The sequence below is a fragment of the Plectropomus leopardus genome, chromosome 13 (assembly GCF_008729295.1).
Source record: "Plectropomus leopardus isolate mb chromosome 13, YSFRI_Pleo_2.0, whole genome shotgun sequence".
Classification (NCBI taxonomy): Eukaryota; Metazoa; Chordata; class Actinopteri; order Perciformes; family Serranidae; genus Plectropomus; species Plectropomus leopardus.
The window spans coordinates 17,076,756-17,098,561 of record NC_056475.1 but is presented as its reverse complement, the minus strand read 5'-3'; the positions used below and the strand labels follow the sequence as shown (position 1 = coordinate 17,098,561).

Below are 21,806 nucleotides of genomic sequence, written 5' to 3'. Positions count from 1 at the left end.
ATTAAAAATACTTGTATATGTTCATGTTTTTACAGCAGCACTGTCAGCCTGAAAAAGCAGTTTCACCATTGTTCGAGGACAAAGCTGCTTTGTCCACTTTTTACTGTCGTGTGTTTCTGTAATATGAAATTAATGTTCACATTACGGATTTAAAAACCGTTCTGAGAGCAAAGTCAAACCTCAAAAGGAGGCTTGCTCTCAGCATGTGCAACCTGTGTAAATAAAGATTTTGAATCAAGCTAAAGGAGGACGGAGGCAGAGGGAGGAGAGAGGGGATTAGGGTGTGTGTGAGAAAGTGTGTGTGTGGTTCCTCCTGATGGGGTTAAGAGCACCAGGAGTGTGATGTGGTGATGGTGGGAGGATGAGAGGGATAAAAGGAGAAAGGAAAAAAATTGAGAGGAGAGATCCATTAGCTAATGGATGTCTTCAGTCCTGTCTCGTCAGACTTATCACACACACACACACACACACCCACACACACATGCGCACAGGCACACAGGCAGCAAGCTATCGAACTGGTATGTTTTTGTGAATTGTGAGTGTGTGCAGTTAGCGCTCAAACAAATTGACTGCATTCTTCAACTCATCGAGACAAGGCAATAAATAATCCAAAATTCAACTCACATCAACTCTATGAAATGAAAGCGTGGATGTGTGTGTTCACACTCTAAATACATTTGTATTAACGTGTATGTGAGTGTGTGTGTGTGTGTACCATGAGACAGAAACTAATTGGTGTCAATAAGACATCTGTGGCTCCTCTTTGATTAAGCCTGCAGGCTAGGAATAGGAGAATAACACCTCTCTCTCTCTCTCTCTCTCTCTCTCTCTCTCACACACACACACACACACACACACACACACGAACACACACACACACACACACACACACACACACACACACACACACACACACACACATACAGCCTGTGGTTGTGCTGATAGCTAACTCCAGGCAGGGCCCATCTGTCTCATTACAGAAACGGGTCTCACTGGAGAATTTGTATTGTTTATGAACACACACACACACACACACACACACACACACACACACACACACACACAGTGTGTATGACCACATCGTTGGCAGTGCTGGTAGCCTTGCTCAACATCAGAGCTGCTGGAGACAGAAACTGCTTGATGCAAAAGAGCAATGGAGAAGAAATTAAAAAGATTTTAAAAAATAAAACAAATACACTCACAGGGTGCAGACCCTCTTCTGTCGATGTTTTACAACATATTGTGTAACAGTTTGACCTAGATCGACCTCTGGTGTGTGATCTTTACTGGAATTTAGGTTATAAGTTGAACAGCGAAAAAGGAGTTCAGTGTGCTGTGATGAGTCACATTTCAACTTTTGTTTATTTCGCTTTTATTCAGTTTAAATAATAGATTTGCTTTTTTGTGCATGACCCTCATAAAGTGGTTTTATTCTTTTCAGTTTGTGAGTCAGCTGTAAAGCACTTTTAATCGCACTAAGCCTTACCAGATGAAAGGTGGAGTTTGTTTGATTGAAACAATGAATTACTGGCTGCTGACACTTTTGTGAAACTACCATCTTTCGGGACAAATTTTAAAAAGCTTTGTCATTTGTCTTGTTAATGGCTCAATGTGTGTGATCTAACTTCTGCGTGTGTGTGTGTGTGTGTGTGTGTGTGTTGCATATTTTATTCTTTTACTGAAAATATTTTCATTTAATGATAAAAATACTTATTATTTTCCAAAGCACAAGTTCTTAGATTTATGTTAAATTTACTGTCAGTTTGTTTATATATAAGATGAGGTAAGAAACTTCAATGCTCAAACACTCAATGTAAAATTGTTCCATCACTGCTTGCTGATAATTGAAGGGACCAAAACTCAAGGAATCGCCCAAAAAACAACCAGTGTTTCAAAACGAATATCACTGCGAATAAGTAATGGTCACTCTGCAGTCGCTCATGTGTGACCGTACGCTAATGGCAACATTTACTTCTGGTGACTGGGCTGTTAAGTGTGGGCAGGCGGGCATTGCGCAAAACTAAAGCGATATTTTTCGAAATGTCAAAACGATTGCGAAATGACTTTGCTTGCATTTAGTGATGTTATGCACTTCTCCTCTCGTGATAATATTCTAAGAAGCATGGCGATGGATGTTCAAAACATCTGCAGGTTTATTTTTATTGCAGTCTCCGCACTAGTCGTCATTTTTTCCAGTCGAAGGCGACGTAGGCATGTTGTGGAAAATTATGCGATGCAGTATAACCTCTTGTAGCGCTTGCTGCATCATGCCTGAGGGAGCCAGTTCCTACCAACAAGTGCATAGCCATAACATCATGTGACCTATAAAGGCAATAAAAGTGTTTCCATTGCAGTTTTGCAAAATATGGCTTTTTCGAATCGCCTGAGATACCACCTCTCATGAGCGTAAAAAAAATGTGATAATGGGAGTTTTTTTCAAAATTGACGTTTGATTTGAGGGTTAATAAAACCGCGTTGTGTTCCAGTGTGTGGACGTCTCCAACACCCAACACCTCAGCTTCTTTGTATTTGTGCCTTTAGTGATGGTCACTGTATGAAGTTAAGAAATTATAGAGTCATAAACGAATGCCACGATTTGGTTTAGAGTCATGAGAGACTACACCTTGGACCCTGATCAATAATAACTTGCAATCTTTCAACACACACACACACACACACACACACACACACACACACACACACAGGTAATTGGTGTGTCAGGGGGTGATTTTATTGTTTCACCTGTCAGCACCAACAGTTTACAAATGTAATCAATTTAGTTAACGAAAATGCACCTGGAATCTTTCACATAGTCAAGAGAAGGAGGGTGAGTGAGGCATGCAGCATAAATGCAGAGTAATGTGAAACGTGTCCACTCTCTTGTTCACTCATTCACGCCTCACAAATAGTCACACCTGTCCCTGATGCCTCACACCTGTCAGGTCAGGCCATTAGTTACTCTAGCATTAAAAAAAAAAAATCAGCGACAAAACAACAAAGTTTTTGGTGAATGAAAGGTTACAAATGCACATGATCTGTGATTGTGCTTTGTGGAGCATGAATTCAGGGCTGTTTGGTGTAACATTGTATCTTCTTTCATTTTTTAATTACAGATCTTTAACGTTGTTGTCTTTCTTTATTTTGTAACCTTAAGCAAGTATATTCAGTAGAAACAAACGAGGACATGTCTTTGGCTTTCTAAGGTGTGTCACAATCAAGCTCAGTGTCTCAAGGTGGGACAAAGAACTGAGATAATGGACAAGTAGTAAACTAACATTTTTTTTTAGGGGAAGAGAGCATAGACTGAAAGCAACCTAAATACAACATGTCTAAGGGAAGACTGGCTGTCTTTGACCAGTTTATATAGAGGATTCAGGTGGTTAACACAGGTGAGCTGAATCTTTGTGATGAGCCGACTCTTTCCTGCAGCTCCTGCAGAGAGAGAGGAAAGCTCTCCACTGAAAACTGCACTGATGCATTTTAATTCCCCTAATTGCATCCTCACTTGTGTCTTTTTCCTTGCACATGTGTCTCTCACCACATTATCGTGCAGTTTGAGTGACAGTGATGAGCGACAAAGTGAAAAACTGACACCTTTTTCACAGAGAAGAAAGAACTTTAATTAAATATAGTGAGAGTCAAAAAGTTATTTTACACTTCAAAGTTTAAAATAAAAAAAGAATCAACATTATCATCTTTACAGTAGTTTCCTCTGTACTCTTCCCCTCCGCACTGATACTGCTGATAGTGTGTGTATGAATGATGACCACCACTGTAAGCCTGAACGCAGACAAGCCATGATAAATGTTATTACTGTTGTTGGACAAGTGCTTCGGATCATACTTCCTCAAACCAGACTGTCTATGTACTCCTTCCTGTACAGGTATTTATATATGTACTATAAAAAACATCCCTTAGCTTTAAAACAACACATTTTTCTTTCAGAGAAAAATGACACACACATACACACACACACACACATACACACACACACACACACACACACTCAGACACACAGTTGCAGGCACTCTCACATGTAGACACAAACAGAGAAGTGGTCTGCAGACCCATATTTGAGATAAAATAAATAGGTGGCTCATTTTGTGAGGGGAAGGAAAAAAAGAGGGCAAACAGAGTATTAAAAGCACAATCAAAACATGGTGGAGGAGGGAAAGGGAGCAAAGCGAAGACAGAAAACCCGACTGAAGCAGGAGAAAGCCTTCGTTAAGCAGCTCTGTTCCACCTTCAAATCCATCACATGGAAGACAAACACAGATAATCATGATAACATTTATGAACTCTACACCTATTAATGCAACTAAATTATGCAAGCTTTGACAATAATTATATCAACAACATCATGACAGCATGAAAAATATCCTCCTGCCTACTTAACTTACAAATGATAAACACACAATGGCTTATTTTAGTTTGATTGAAATTAGCAGTGGAAGTATGGCTCTTAATAAACAGACAGAATAACACAAAACAAATAAAATGTCTTAATAACATTCAAATCATTAGACATGAGAGACAAAGCAAGGAACACATTTCAAGGATGTAATATTTTGGGGGGAGGTTCAATTGTTTTTGTTTTGTTTCATAAATGTTTTCTGTTATTATTTTTGTTTGTTTTTAATTCTTGACAACGTCCCTAAAAGCTCATCCCAATTTTGGTTTACTACTAATGACAGACCTTCAGTCTTTAACCCTATTAGCACGAGACTATCTGGGGACCCCTTTGGGTTAAGAAATCACCCCCTACGTCTTTGTTTCATTTAGCGCATTCACGTTGGATAGAAGTCTGTATTTTACTTGAATTTACTGACTTTATCCCCCAGATAAGATGCACACAGTCATCTGCAATTTGACTCTCACACAACACAAGAAACACTAAAGCAAGCAATAATATACAGTGTTAACAGAACCAATTCGCTGGGAGTAATCTTACCACACAACCTCTCTGTTTGGCAAAATACAGTTGTAGAATTTTGACTTCACTAATTTTGGACATGGCAGATTTAAAAAGGCTTAGGATTGCAGACGACCTCCGCAATTATTGAATATTACCAGAGGTCCCGTGCAAATAGGGCTTTGTTTGACAAACTTGACTGAGGAGTCATTTAGTGTAGATTCAAAAAATTAAGGATGTTTAGCATTTTCCTCCCTTTTTTTTAAATTGGGCACCAACATCCAGGCCAGGTGCCCTAAGGCAGCTGATTCCCACTCATCAAATAGTGGGGGTTAACTTTAACCGCACATGATGCTAGTTCCTGTTTCTTTCCAGTTAAGAATCCAAATTCACCTTCAGAAAGTGGTAAATATCATCCATCTGAACAAACAAAGATGTATTTGTGAACGCTGCCTGCTGCAGGTGTTAAAATTATGCTTGTACACAGTATGGCATTCTCACAGTTTCTGACTTCCTATGAGAAGACAAATAGCAGACAACTGTGGCATAAGACTGTTTAGGCATTAATGTCTCAAATAAGGGCTTTGGCAAAATTAACAGAATCATAAATTAAGACTGTTGAAGCACACACCCTGCAGGGCTGAGGGAGCATTGTCAACAAATTATCAACTACATTTCTCATTGTTGCACACTCGGCATTTAAGACATATTGTTGGCTAATTGTCCTGCGCTGCAAAGAAAGAAAGAAATTCAGTTTGACCTCTGAGGAAAACAAATGCAAAATGCAATGCAAGTATACTGAAATCATATACTTTTAAATAGAGTTGCACTTAAAAAAAACAAATTGAACTGAGGGGCAGATTTAAAACCTCAGTGGAAGATGTTTTCACAAATTTTCCCCAAAATTTCATGGCAAGACTTGAAGATTTAATGACGTTCTTTGCAGCGCAGCACTTAAGACACACCATTGAATCATTTTCTCACTCAAGTTCTCAATCACACCAGAGAGATGGGCATGAAAAACACAATCTGATTGGCCGACTGGTCGCAGGAAAAATATAAAGAACACAGCAAATCAAAAGAAAAACAAAACAGAAGTTTGGATGTGTGTATTAAGACAAATATTTGAGAACTCTCACACAACAAAATCCAAGTCAAAATGGCAGCAGTCTTTAAGACATGTTCCCCCTCTTTTAGAGGTCGCTGTGGCGGTGTCTGACTTTTTAAACAGATCGTGGTAACAGGGCTGATGGACGGACTCAGTGGCAGAGTTGTTGGGTCAAATCCTCAACAGTGAAGCTGCTGTTGGCAAATGGTGATCACACACTCACACACCTATTTATGAGCCCTGACACACCAAGTTGTTTGGCCATTGGGCAATTTTGGGCCATCATTGAGTGTCACCTCAGTTTTTACAGTGTGTCCGACACCACTGGCACTAGTTGGCCCTGGTAGGCTTTTTTAAGCCAATTTAGCTCGTTGAATCGATGTCGGAGACGGCAATGCCCATCGGTCAATGAAATCACTCTGATCGGCGATTCAGCTCAGTGCATGAGAGGTGAAACCAAAGTGAGGACAGCAAACTAATTACTAAGCTCTTTTGCTTAAGCGGTTTGTAATTGTTTGTTACTGTTTGCTTGTGCACGGCTCATATCCTTTGTTTTGTTTTTTTTAACAGATTGTGTTAATGCGCTAAAATGGCCAATTAGCATCTTGAATCCATCCTTTGGTCTTTCGGTTTCCCTTTTTGAATGATGAATACAGACTAACATTGCCTGCTGGTATGGCGAGTTATTTCCTCTCATGCAGGCGCAGAACGCACATGCTAGTTGGGCACTGGCTGTAGTCCTTGGAGGGTGACAAGTGCAACATTTTGGCTACGCAACAGTCTGCAGCAAGTATAATTTCTCTCGTGAATCCTGCATGGCGGAAACATGTTTCTTCATGGTTTGTTGAATAACAGAATTTTGATTTCTGATCATTCAACTGATCCTAAGCAGTGCAGATTTATATAAAGTGAGCTCAATGCAAACATAGGGTTTTCTGAATGGCTAAAACTGCAGCATCAGTTGAACGTCCAACCTTCATCTAATCGATTAAATGCAGAGGAAGAACCTCGCTGTCCGAGTGTGTGTGCAGAAAGAGTGGCCGTAGATTTGGCAATAAGACGATTAAGTGTGTGTCTGGTTTGGCTTGTCTGTGTCGGCTTGATTTGACCCTGCGTGAATCCTGCAGCCTCTTCATCATCATCACCATCATCGTCAGGTATTCTTCACATTATTTTCCTTCATTAATAACCAAACTTCATAAATAGAAAAATCCCTCATGTGAGATACAGTTAGAAGATGATTATCATACGTTAACTGTTGCACAAAAAGAAAAATCACTCAAGGGAAGAAGTGGATTCTTTCCAAAATAAATACACTTCCTGTGGCCGTGGAGAGTCATAATGTAGGCGTGGCCGTTCTCCTATAAAAGCATCAAGGTGTACAAAGTCTAAACAACTTGCGAACAGTCTTTTTTTTTCTTCTTCGTCTGTTTTTTCTTGTAGTTGTTTTTGTGTTAGAAAGGGCCTGAGTTGGGTTTGTTCCTTCAGATCGGGACAGCTGCTTCTATCCCCGACCGGAGTCTGACTCCCACCGAAATCCTCCGCCGGGATCAGTGTGAGTGTGCTTGGTTCATCAGTCACACACACACACACACGCACACACACTCACACACACACAGTCATGCACTCACACCTTTACATGGGTGGGACAATCATTCCCGGGATTGCTGTTGGGTGGAAAGAGAAACAGAGGGAGAGAAAGGAGGGAAAGAGAAAAAAACTTTTAAAACACAGCCAAATATTTTTCATCATCATAAAAAATTCCCTCGTAAATACATCAATATGTTTTCCCATCTGTGCAGCTGTGTGACTGCAGCGACATTTAAAACATCAATAGACAAATAAATCAGTAAAATCGAGCGGGGACACATCGTATAAGTTGGCTCTTGGCGATGCTGCTCACACACACACACACACACACACACACACACACACACACACACACACACACACAAACACGCACGTTTATTTCTGTGTGGGAACAGTTGGCGTACTTTACTGTATGTTTGTGTGTGTGCCTGACAGATTGCATCATGGCGTGTGTTGTATTTAAACCCAAGGGATGGGTGTCAACATGAGAGAGGCAGAGCCCAGCCCAAAGTGTCTCACACACACACACACACACACACACACACACACACACAGAGCAGAGTGGAGAAATGATTAAATAAATGGTTTTATATTCCATAGTGTCTGAAAACTTTAAAGAGAAAAAGCTTCATTTTTAGGACCAGCATGACAAAATTTTACAAAATGTATTGTTTCAGTCGAGCCTCCATTTTTTTCCGAGTTTGTTTTTTTTGTCACAGGTGCTTGGAAGCACTGACGCACGCACACATGCACACGCACGCGCCCGCACACACACACACAGCATAGGGCAGGTACACTGCCAGTATAAACTGTCAAGAGAGTCGAACAGCTGTCATTGTTGATCGCTCCCTAGTAAGCTGCCAGTGTGTGATCACCAAGTGTGTGTGACAGAGGAAAGTGTGTGTGTATAGCTCTAAGTGGGGAGTGTTTATTTCAGCTGTGCTTTGAGGCTAAGCTTTGAGTTCCCACACCCCCGCACATGCTCTCCTCTCTCTGTCTCACACACACACACACACACACACACACACACACACACACACACACACACACAGAAAATCAAGCGCAAATGCGCACACAGCTAAACAAAGCCAGTGATGTTGAGAAATAAATTCTCCATGCCAAATGTCTTTTTTTGTTTCTGTAAATATCTAACTTCCTGTCTTTTTTTCCCAGCCAATAGGAAGATAAGGAGGGGTTACCAGGCAACAGAATGAAGAGATTTGTGCTGTGGGATGAGCTGTGGATGAAAAAGTTGAGGAGAAGGAAGATGAGAGGTGAGTATGAGAAAGGTAATATATGAAAGAGAAGATGAGGTGAAAAATCAGGAGAGTGACAATTCAGAAACAGACGTAAAAGATAGGAAACATGAAAGAAAATAATTACTTAATTGATATTAGACAGTTTGGACCGACCCGGTCCTACTCCCGACTCGTCAAATACCGACACTTGTTCAGTGGTCACAGGTGTCAGACACCGACGCACTGAGGCACCCTTTAGCTGCAATATGAGCTGTACAAGGTGGCAGCTTTTTTTCAGCAACCAATAACTTGTAGTATAAAGAGCAAGAAGTGCAAATGGCCAGCAGGAGTGGCAGCAGATGGGTCAAACAAACTCTGGACTTCCACTCCCGAGACCACTGGTATTGTCCCATGTGAAACAGAAGTCAATCACCTATTTCAATAACAACATAGTGCGCTTGTTTGGGTAGCATGCTAGGCTATGTTTTTTTCTAAGCCTAACCATGTACTTTTGTTGCCGAAGCATACGGAAGTAAGCCTAAAAACAAAGTATTTCACCTTTTTATTTATTAGAGACTACATGCCTTTAACAAGAAGAACGAAAGTTTATTTTGAAAAGAAAAAATGTGTGAAATCCTATCCCAGAGCATCCAAAACTGATGCTGGAGGGGTGCATACATGCTAGATGTGTAGGGCCACTGACCAAGTGTTGGTATTTAACTAGCTGAGGGCGAGAAAGTGTTGGTTTTGACAAAAGTTGCCAATGAAATTTCTCAACAGAGTTGAAGGGAGAGATAGTTGAGGGACGTACTTCAGGTGAAGGCCAGGCCTTGTAGAGAGCTGGCTGTTGAGTACTTGCTAGAGTCCACAAATGTTTGATCTGGTAGAGAGAGGCAGAGAGACAGGCAGGAGCAAGACAGAGAGACAGGGACAGAGACATGACAAAGGAAGGGTGGAAGGTCAGAGGAGTACAAGGAGGGAAGGGGTTAAAAGTTAAGAGCAAGGAGAGAGAATGAAACAAACTGTTAATCCAAAAGGTGAAGCAGTACAACAAGCAGACTTGGATAAAACTAGCTTTCACCTGAAAATTGTTTGTTTAATTTTAAAAAATAATTGTATTTTTCAAAAAAACAAACAAAAAAAAAAAAAACATACCTGGTTGTTAATCACCAGAACAGGAAATTAACTAAATTTCACGACAATCCGATAAACAGATGTTGAGCATTTCACAAACAAAACAAAAGTGTGAACCTCATGATGGCACCGGTGGAAAAGTCAGAGGATCAACAAAGTCATTAGGATTCACCCTTTAAGGTCCATAAATGTCTATACAAATGTTCAGTTCATCCAACTGTTGTTATATGATCATACTGTTTGATCAGAGAAGGAAGTGATAGGGACTTTAATGACCGAGCATTTCTTGGGGAAGTCCTCCCGCTAAGCATCCTCTGACTGACTGGCTGTTGACATGGTACATTACCTTGGAGCCCGTTGCCATTGGCGCTGGTACAGGAGGGCGGAGGGGAGGAGGAGGGCCTGACCACTGGAGCGAAGGCAGACTTCTGCTTAACGGCAGCCGACACCATGTTGGCCGGAGAGAAGGAGAAGACGCCAGAGGAGGAGGAGCAGTTGGAGGGGAGAGAGGTGGAGGAGGCCATAGTGGGACTGGAGGGGACAACTGGTGGGAGAAGAATGAGGCAGAGGACAGAGATGGGATGAAGAAGAGAGGGGATGAAGGGTGAGAACAAAGGAAAGAGACAGATGTTACTGAACATGATGCTCCAATGTATTGCTTCATCAATTATTCATTCAACCATAATTCTCCACAATACGTAAGACAAAATTATATAAATAACATGTTCTGACAAAGAAATTTGAATTTGAAAAGCAATAAAAAGTGGCTGAAGTTGGCCTTTTAAAATATACTATATGGCCAGAGGTCTGTAGAAACCCCCTGTCCACTTGTGTTTGTGTTCGTCAGTCAGGGATTGTTAGCTGTGTGAATGCCTCTGTGCAAAAAGCCAGATCCATAAAGGAATTATTTTTCTCTCAAAAGGGATGCAATTAACCAACAGAGAGAGAAGAGGTGTGGCTGTCAGATGAAAGGAAGCGAGGGAAGGAGGGAGAAGATGGACGGAGGACAAAATGAAGTTGGTGATCATTTTTGAAGACATAGAGACAGAGAGCCCCATGGGGGAATCTCCACTTGGCAGATCAGAGACTTTCACTTCCTGTCCACAGACGTGTGGAGGTACAATGTGTAAGATCTTCATGCATGTATGCAGTGTTGAGCACCTGTAATCACACTGGCAGCTATGTAACTGCATTTTTAAGTGGTATAATGAGAAACTTTAGTAATGCTTGGTACAAGCTCTTTCACAGTGTTTAGTGCGTGAGTGAATGTGTGTGTGTGTGTGTGTGTGTGTGTGTGTAAAATTCACACTCACTAGCGTAAGGCGAGTTGGCTGCGGAGCCGTTGAGGAAAGTGGGCGAGCCTCCCAGGTTGGTCATGCCCGTGTTGTTAGTGTAGCCGTTCATGGTGCTGGTGACTGAAGTGTAACCGGTCTGCTGAGGCGTGGAGCTGGGCACGTAACCATGAGGGGACACACTACTGCTGCTGCGCACGAAACCTGCAGGAAGTGAGAGAAAAGAGGAGCATGGGATGATGGTTCAAAGCAATGTGAACACAGATCATTCACAATGTAAATTGGGCTGTTTTGCACAGGGATAAGGTCTGAAATTTATATCTGTAACTATGTTTACTGAGGCCAACCTGAAATGGAGAAAGTTTACAGATCTAAAAAATTAATTGCTGAGCAGTGGACACATATGGTGGCCAATAGAGGAATAAATAACTTTATCATTTTTTAAATATTTATAAGCAACAAGTTGTACAGTTGATGTTGCAGACATTTCAGAATTGCAGTAAGACTTTGTGATTTGGTTTTCATTTGTCAATATTTTTGTAACTAACTCTTTTTTTACAGGGTGGGATAGTTAGCCCTACAGCCAACTCCTAACCTGGAGGACCAGGGACTGCATGACAACCGAGTGAAATGTAAGACATTGTGAATGGCCTAATCTCCTTGGAGGAGCAAAAGGCAAACAAACTCATCTTTGATTATACACAAGAGAAAAGTTGGAAGTGGTGACGTGTATTTAACAAACTTACTGTCATTTAAAAATTAGTCTTAAAGTCTTACCCTGATTGGCCTGTGGGGGTTCAGAGACGTTGACGGACAGCTGCCCAGTGAAGGAGTTGACCCCCATCATGCCGCTGTGGGTGGAGCCGGAGAGCTGGGTGTGTCCTCGTGGCACGCTGTAGAGAGCTTCTGCAATGTCCGCAGCACGCTTCAGGATGATCTCCTGCAGAAAGAGGAAAGCACAAAGAATGATTACAACAAACATGAAAACTAAAATAACCTGTGCATCCCAATATTCATGCTACCATACAAGATAGTAAGAGAAAAAAAGATTTAGTATTGTCTCAATACATGGTATGTCAAATGCAGTGTGCCGAAAATACCAGGATGCTCTTCTACATACGGTTGGATTTTGCAGTATGTAAGCCAGCATGTTTTTAAGGCTATTCTGACACACAAGCCTCTGCGCATCACATTGTTTGAGTCACAGAATGATAACTGCTTAATGACAGCTGACAGAAGCCGCAATGATGGATGGCAGCCCACTCAAGCGTAAAAGCCCTGACACACCATGCCGCCAGTCAGTTGTTGGTCAGTTTTGTCTGTCTGGGCCTTTACTGTTGCATATTTGCTCATGTTTATAATGAATTAATAAATACACATTCATTTCGCACTACAGACTGTGACAGATAGTTGAGCAAGGGGGTCAAAGTTCAAAGCTCAATGCTATGACAAAGTTGTATGTCCCAATGGCATGTATACTTCATGCAACAGTAGGCTACATACTTAGTAAGGGCTAGTATAGTATGAAGTTAAAGTAAAAAGAAAAAGTACAAATGAACACAACAAATATGTTTATTTTCTTTTTCTGTGTGTGTGTGTGTGTGTGTGTGTGTGTTTGTGTGTTTTGCTTACCTGGTTATTATGGGGCAAACCATAGAGGGCTTCTACAAGGTCGGCTGCTCTCTTCAAAATAACTTCCTGTGCGAAAGAAAGAGAAAAAAGAAGGTTTTAGATGCATGTGAAGACATAAAAGCAGATGCACAATGACACATAAAATCACATAAAAGTTGTTAAAAAAAAAAAAAACAACACATGTGCAATCTTGGCCCCTCCTTCCTCTCCCCAACACACATCACCCATCATCCATTTCACCATCTATTCAGGATAAACAAATTGCTCTTCACTCCTTTTAAAGGCAGATTATCTGCTGTCAAGTCAAGTGCTTTTATGCCTCTTTTTTTTCTCTGTGTCTAAATGACATTTTGAAGTGACAGGCATTTAAAATATACTCTAAAGTAAATCTAAAGTGCTCTGTAGGCTCTTCTGCTGTGCATTGCTGTTCAGATCATACCACAATGATCCAATGTGAGCTGTTCTGGAGTGACAGCCCTTCAAAGGGCAACATCTTAGTTTTTTTCTTTTCCACATCTTATGATCTAAAATCCTCTTTACAGTGTTTGTAATGATGAACAAGGACTAGATTTGGCTCGGAGTTCACTCATTTTATTCCCGGGTTCATGGAATCAATTATTGAGAAATTTAATGTTTGTGTCCACATCCTCCTCATCCTCTGCTTCCCGTAGTCCATTTTCACCTTTTTCCTCCACCGCTCCCTTCTTCCCACTCTGCCTCCACATTGGGAATTATCTTTCATATTTTTCCCACCCACCAGCCCCTTTACAATTCTCTCTTTTTCTCAGTCTCTTTATTGTTTCTCCCCTCTTCCTCACCCGCCCACCCTCTCAGCCTCTCCCACCCCGGGGTCTAAGGTGTCTTGTTTAACAGTTAATGTGTTGTCGTTTCCACAGCGTGAGGCCACCCGGCGACAGAGAGAAAATTACTCTGTGCTTCACAGCATTAACCTAGACTGTGTGACACACACACACACACACACACACACACACACACACACACACTTATGGTTGGCTGCATGTGAGCTCCTTTTGAGTTTGTGCCTGGTGGAACATATTGCCTCTCCATCAGTGTGTGTGTGTGTGTGTGTGTGTGTGTGTGTGTGTGTGTGTGTGTGTGTGTGTGTGTGTGTGTGTGTGTGTGATGATATGAGAGGTCACAGAGCCAGTCAGCAGTTTTAGTGTGCCTGTCCATGGTGCTAAATTCAATCTTTTACACATTATTATGGCCAGGCTGGCTCTCTGTTAACCTCTCATTATTAGACTGGTGAGCTGAACGGCTCACGCACACACACACACTTACACACATACACACACACACACACACACACACACTCACAGAAACCTGATCCTAAATGTTCGAGCAGTTCCAGTAAGGCGGTAGCTGATAAACGGGAAGGAAAGATGATCCTCTGGTAACATCATCATTATCAGGTCTGCAGGCTTCTGCTACTAAATCACTCAAAGCCTCTGACTGCCGGGATCGATGCACTCTGAATACTTTGCCTGTTTACGTCTCTACATATTTAGAGACACAGCTACTCGAATCACCTAATTAATCTCTCCCAGGTTGCGTCTGTAAATAAGAAAGCATTGTTTGTCGGATTACCTCCTGCTCAATACAAATGAATAATGCTTCCAGCTGCAGTGTGTTGATATGAATGAGAAGGGAAGTGTTGCTTGATTTTGTTAGCGTCATTTGTGTTTCAAAACTGATTAAAAGTCTAAAATAATCCGGCTTTGACGTCCTGAGGGCCTAAACTTTGTCAATAGAATTGCCTGCAGCAACAACAAAAAATACATTTAATTGTAGCTGCAAAATTAAAATGATATTGGGGACTGAACATATCTTTCAGGTATCAGTTCAAACTGCTGAGCTGGGTTAGTGACAGAATGCTGCACAAAATGTTGTTTGTGTCCTTGATGTGATGATTTGCATGTCAATGGATAAAAATGTGCCCATGATAAAACTGGAATAAGTGGGCGAAAAGTAAACATGTTTTACACATCGGTTACTGATGACAGAAACTGTTGTTTTAACAGCCTTTTAAGGGCTACATTTCAATGTTAATAGGTCCCAAATCAGTGGCTCCGCCAAGGGGTCATCAAGGAGGGCATAGCCACCCTCGCTAACACAACACCCTTATGAAAATACTTGAAAATAATTGGAGGCCTCTGTGCAGCGCTGTCAAACTTGAGTGGGTTTGTTCGCAGCAAATGTTTATTAAATTCAATGGATTATTTCAAATTAAAGTTGTATATTTGTCTTTTTCAGTAAAAGTAGCCTGTTTGAGGAACAATGCTTTGCCTGACACGTGAATAAGAACAGGTTTGCTGTAAACCTCAAAGCGTGAACTGTACCGATATTAGTCTGTGCACATCAGATAATCAGTTACAATAACTTATAAAATAAGACACCAGAGTTTATCAGTATACTTCTTTACTCTCTAACTGACAGTTTTCAACCAACCGATACACTTAAACGGCATAAGTGTATTACTGAAATCCACTACTGACACAATTGACATTACTTTTTAATTCTTTATTACATTTGCGCTTTTTATCCCATTTGCACAATAATTATTCTCTGATAAATGAAGCAAAAAACTTCCCATTTATACTTAAAGTTGTGCTTGTGTGTTTTTATATGTGCTTTCCTTAACTCTAATTTTATTAGTTTTATTTAGTTCTTAACTCCTTTTTATATTGTTTTGTTTGTTTACTTGCATATTTACATCGTGTGTCTCGGAGAAACTGCATTTCAATCCCCTCTATGTCCTCTACATATGGCAGATTTGATAATAAGGTTGACTTTTGACATAGTAGTTTGACAATATAATTTTAATCTTTGGTCCACTCACTATCTTTTATCCAGCATTTCACAGCCTTCATCAGCAAATAAAGTTTGCTCAGGACACATTTAGACCAATTTTGATCTAGATGCCATGCATTGTCATGCAAATCACCATATCATTTTTTTTTTTTACTGGGTTGTTTGGGATTGACCCTCTTCATCATTCTCCTGTCCATCACTTGCTGTCTGGGTTTACAGAAGATAATATTATGACAACAGAGTGACGAAAACCAACTCTGAAATGTGTCTGTTTTAATCACAGATTTCTGCCTTTTCTTTGATTCCTGTAATTGTTGCTATAAAGTCTAATTTTAAAGCTTTAATCTAAAAGTAAAACGTTCGCCTTGATTCATGTGACTGTCCTACATTGTCTTTGTCTGTTGTCAAATATTTATGGACTATACGCCTGACATGTACTCGTCATTGTCATGTCTTGTCAGTCTTTAAAAATGATTTTCAAACTGAAAGCATGTGAGTTTATTAAACTCATCATCAGCCTTTTTTTTCATATAATCTATTCTTGACTGTTTCAGATAAATATGCAGACAGACAGTGACAACGATGATGAGTGAAAGAAAAAGCAGATCTGCTGGCAGAGAGAAAGAATAACAGGAGACGTCTCTGTGCTTTTACTGTCTGAGTTATGACCAGCCCTAATGTGATAACCATACATTACACACACACTCACTCACCCACACACACACACACACACACACACACACACACATACATGTTGTATGCATTAGCACCAGGAAATGCTGAGCAGAGTATCTGTGGGGTCAGATGTGTGTGTGTGTGTGTGTGTGTGTGTGTGTGTGTGTGTGTGTGTGTATGTTGTGCGTGTGCCAGGCCAGTACAGACATGACACACACATGACTTATTCCTCCCTAATGCTGGTACATTAGCCGCTTGATCCGCTTCTAATGTCCCATTAGGGATGCCGTACATGCAGGGTCACACCTTGCACAGCGATGATGTCATACTGTACATGTAGGCTCAGAGGGATGTAGAAGACAATCACACACACATATATACAAGTATTGACATGCGTGCACACACACACACACACACACACACACACATCCTTTTAGGAACATCTACTGATATGTTGATGGTATTAGGATGTGTGGTTTCAGATTTCATCTCTTTCACTGTGAGTTTAAGTGCACATAAGTGAGTAATGCAGATATACTGTATATTGAGAGTTTCATGGTTTCATGTCTGTGTGTTCATGCATCTCCAGGATTACTCATTTTGGTGATGCTGATGACATGACCTCAGTACAGTGCATGACATCATCAAAATGAGTTGCGCACAGATGTCAGCTGAGTGAGTCACCAGAGAAAGTCACCAGTCTAACGGGGGTGACACACACTGGTCAACCGTTCAAACCTTCACTGAAAAAACACACATGTCTGCGTACAATGATTTCTTTAAAATAGTAGTTCTGGCTGTTTCCTCTGTTATGTTAAATAATTACTCTAATCGTGAGTAAAATACATTAATATTCCACACTGTCTAATTATGAGAAATAACCATCCAATAGCTACATGAATCTGACTGTATTTCAAGGTTACATACAACAGACTTTTCTGATAAATGTACATGTAGGTATGAATGTAACACAAATTCCATCCACTACTATACTGGCAAATACTCTCCACTCAATTGCCATTCTGGCTGTTCTTATGAACTGTTTATATGTATACCCACAAAAGTAATGCACCACAATTTGTATGCAAAACAAGACCTTCCCTGGGAGATGGGTGTTCGAAACTGTGTGAAACCAAGTGAACTTTGAATAATTTTTTAGTACATCATCACTGTATATCTTTCCTAAACCTATAACCCATGTAACTTCACTTGCCTAATACTGTTGTATGAGGATATGTTTTGTCAGTTGCAAGAGTAGAGGTGGCGATGAGATGACGTAATTTAAAGTGTAACAGACAACCATGTGGTAATTATGATGGAAATGTGCCATTTATGTTTGTTTCATCTCAGGAATGTTACAGATTTGGTGTTTTTGTCAAGTCACACACTTGATTTATGTCATGATTTATTTGCTAAATGTCTTCCCAATGTCTTGTATTCTGCATTCAATTTTAATTTCCCAAGCGTCCACTCACAAGGAACCACAAGAAAATACCCATAAAGACCACATGAAAGTGGATGGAAACATTATTTTGGCCCAGTGTTGATGCAAGTAAAATCATCATGCAAGGGTGCAATCTGTGCAAAAAGATCACATAATCATTAAGTTTCAGAACATAATCCAAAACCTGAGAGGGCAGTTATTGTCTATCAGTGCAGTTTTTTTCTCCCACAATGTTTTTGCTGCAGTGAAGAGGGCTACAAGCCAAGAGAGGTGATTGATTTCTTTCTGCATCCAAAGAGGCATTTGTGCTTCTTACTCTCTTAGTTACTGGCCGATCGCCCACACAGGTGATCAGCAGCAGATTATAGTATATAAACTGCTTCATAGCCAAATCTAGTTCTTGATTATTTAACATCTTAGCTTGTTGAAGCTACTGAATGTAAAAAAAAATACTGCATTTAAAAGAATCTAATATTTGTTGTAGCATTTGTATCAATTTTACTTGTAAACTGTGAAGCTCCAGGTCTGGGAGTGTCTACCGTGTCTGGAGTACTCCAGAAAAAAGTCCCTGACTTTACAACAGTAAAGTCCCAAACTGTTCCATGCAACTTTAAACTCTTTTAAACAGGACAATGAAAATACAGTCTATGGAGTATATTCACAAAGAATGGGTTGTGGCTGTTGATAGCACAGTTAATTGCATTGATAATAATATAACAACAAAAACACAGCCATGAAGTTTTGCAGCTGAGTGCAATTGCACATGTAGCAAAGTATGAATGTTTCGTTTGTGCCAAGAACACAATATGCAGCGTGGCAGAGACAAAGAAAACAATTTTTTTTCAAACAGCAAGCACAGGTTCTGACGTGTAGCCCAGGAGAAACGACATTTGAGATTTTAACTAACCAACTTTGTACCAAATATATGCATATTACCTACCTATAACACAGGAGCACCAAAACTTTATTTGTTTGACAGCACAATTAATGTTGCAATTTACCCTTTGTGAGTTCTTTGAGAAATACTATGTCTTTTTGTCTTACTTTTTTGTTGTACAATCCCTTTTCTGAATTCACCAATATGTGTTTTCAGACTTCACTGTACATTATGTATGTCACTGTGTACAGTAACTGTATGTGCGCATATGGATGGATTCGGAGGAGATCATAGTGACACAAACTGGCAGCTGAACACTGGTGTGTGTGTATGTGTTTGTGTGTGTGTGTGTGTGTGTGTGTGTGGCAAGCAAAATCCCCTAAATGTTCACTGAACAATTAAAGAATCGGCTGTCCACTGGTAATCCTCTCATACACTTCACTGCACGGTCTGTCTGTCTGCTTCTCTGCCTGTCTGTTTGGCTGTCTTCTTTATAGTACTTGTAGAAAACTCTCATAACTTCAATAAAAGGGCTGATCGATACTCGCAACGAGCCGGCAAGTGTGTGTGTGGCGCCAACCAACACACCCGATATATTCAGTCACCCACCCACATCAAAACACACACACGATAACCTCCTCACACAAGACAAAGAAGAATATTTTGACACTGCTCGCAAATGCATCCAGCATCCAAATAAATACAGATGAGACAAAAACATTTACAGTCTCTCTCTCTTTCTCTCTCTCCCTCACATACACACACACCCACACACACCCACACACACACACACACACACACACACACACACACACACACACACACACACAGTGACTGCTGGTGGGCAGCAGTAATAAAGTCTCAGGGTTCGATCGACCACTAGTCTACACTATGATGAATTACCCAGGAATGCACACACGAATACAAGCACACACACAGGCACGTGCGCATGCAAGCACACACGCAAGCGCGCACGCAAGCACACACAACAGAAACATATACGTAAGAGAAACATTTCTCCAAACAGAGAGCACTGGCAGTACGACGCAGTTAGCAGCGAAAAGAAGATGTCCAACTTGTGTGTTCAGAGAAAGCCTTCAACCGAAATCCGAATCAAAATCTGAATTCTGACATTTCCGTTCTCCTGCTTCCTCTTACGTGCATTTATTTTGTCATAATGGAAAGGCTCTGGAAGTTACCCACATTTGGCACTGAATCTACTCTCTATCGTCCACTGATTAAACCAGATACCCGTTCGATGCATCCAGCTACTCTTGTTGCATTTCCAGCAGCTTGGTGGTTCTTCTTGTAGTTTTGCCTGGAAATATCTTGTGTGACATCATGTTGCTTATAATAAACTTGACTGGTAATCCACGGAAATAAGAAAAATACGATCAGGCCTTGAAATGCCAATTTTTTTTTTTTAATAATGCTAAAGTGCTTTATGGTGGACTCGGGTTAGAAGTGATATCAATATTTGGTTCTTAAGGTATTTGGAACCATTTAGTACAAGTAAGATGCTCATTTGTTTTATTTTTTCTGACAAGCACAGCCACAAAAGAAAATATGTTGGCTAGAGCTCTCATAAAGGAATATCTTTCATTTTTTCCCCCTTTTATTTACCATTATTAAACTGCACAGTAAATGCTAACTCCTCTGTGCGGGTCACTGTTAAAATGTCATAATGAATTTTTTGGCTTACTGAATGCATATGTACTGTCAACAGGATAGAGGAATGCAAAAAAAAAACAGAAACATAATAGCAACAATAAAAATAAAAGAAAATTAAATAACTAGTTAAGTACAAACAACATTTATTCTATTCTCCTAGCACGCTTATAGGAAGTACCAGCTCAAATTGCCGCTTGGAGCAATGAGACTGCTTGGATCAAATTATCTGTTGTATAAATAAATCTAACAAAAGTGGTAAAGCTTTATTTTCCCCTTACATTTTAGAGGAAATACAGAGAGGAAAAGCAGGAAGCATTGCATATTCTGTGTTAACAAGGTGTGTGTCATGCTCTGTAAATCTCTCACAACTCGAGTGAGGGTTTGTGCACACAGGTGTGTGTTTGTGTGTGTTTGTTTATTCATGAAAAAGTGAGTCAATCCTTCTTTTGCTCTGACTAAGCCTTTACTAGAAGGTGGAAACTAACATCACTTATGATATCACACACTCTGGGTTGCTAACATCATTTTCTGAGCAGATTTTTCTGCAAAACTCATTGTAAGTTGCTCTAAATATAACAAGCCTAGTCATAATGTAGGTAAAAGCTTTGAAAAGAGCTTAAATTTCCTCTGATGGGCTGACTTCATCTCTCAACTCGACTCCTGACTCCTACTGCCTTTTGCACAATTCATGTTGCTTAAAGAAAACTTTTTCAACCTGTCCGATGCCCTTCAACACCAGCTCCCTCTTATGACACAATGAATCAGACGTAGTTATAGTAGAACTGTCGCTCTATTTAAATTGTGCTACAGTGTTTACTTTGGCTCAAATCAAGTTCTAGTTTCAATAATATGAGACTTTGCTGCTTTGAAAAGACAAAGATGGGACATCTGATTACATCACCTTGGGGTCTTTGTGAAGGGCACTTTTACAATTTTCTGATGTCTAATGAGATCAACAGCTCATCATGAAAACGATTATCAGACTAATAGATTATAGAAATAATCATTACTTGCAGCCTCAAGGCCCACCACTTCCTGCACTGGCACTAAGGGCTGGCAATAATCGTAAACCTTGAGCTGCTCAATTGGCCAATGTGGACATAACTTTTAGGATACTGGCCTGAATTTGACCACACTTCATCAACGGATTATTTTTTACCTAATCTGTTAACATAATCAATTATACCTTCAGTAACAGTTCCTCAACATTCTGTGGCCCCAAAGTGTGAATTCTCCAACATTCATATCCATGTCCAACTAGCTAGCTAATCGCCACTGCTCTGCATTGCACTCATAAGCAATAAAATAAAAGTAAAAAACAAAAGAAAACGACCTAAAAAAAGTCCTAAGAAAATCTATCTATCTATCTATCTATCTATCTATCTATCTATCTATCTATCT

General features: G+C 40.3%; 1 pseudogene; it reads right to left on the bottom strand.

Annotated features, from left to right (window-relative positions):
• Positions 1-3,993: 3,993 nt before the first annotated feature.
• Positions 3,994-21,806, bottom strand: part of LOC121952361 — a 209,151-nt pseudogene continuing 191,338 nt past the window's right edge.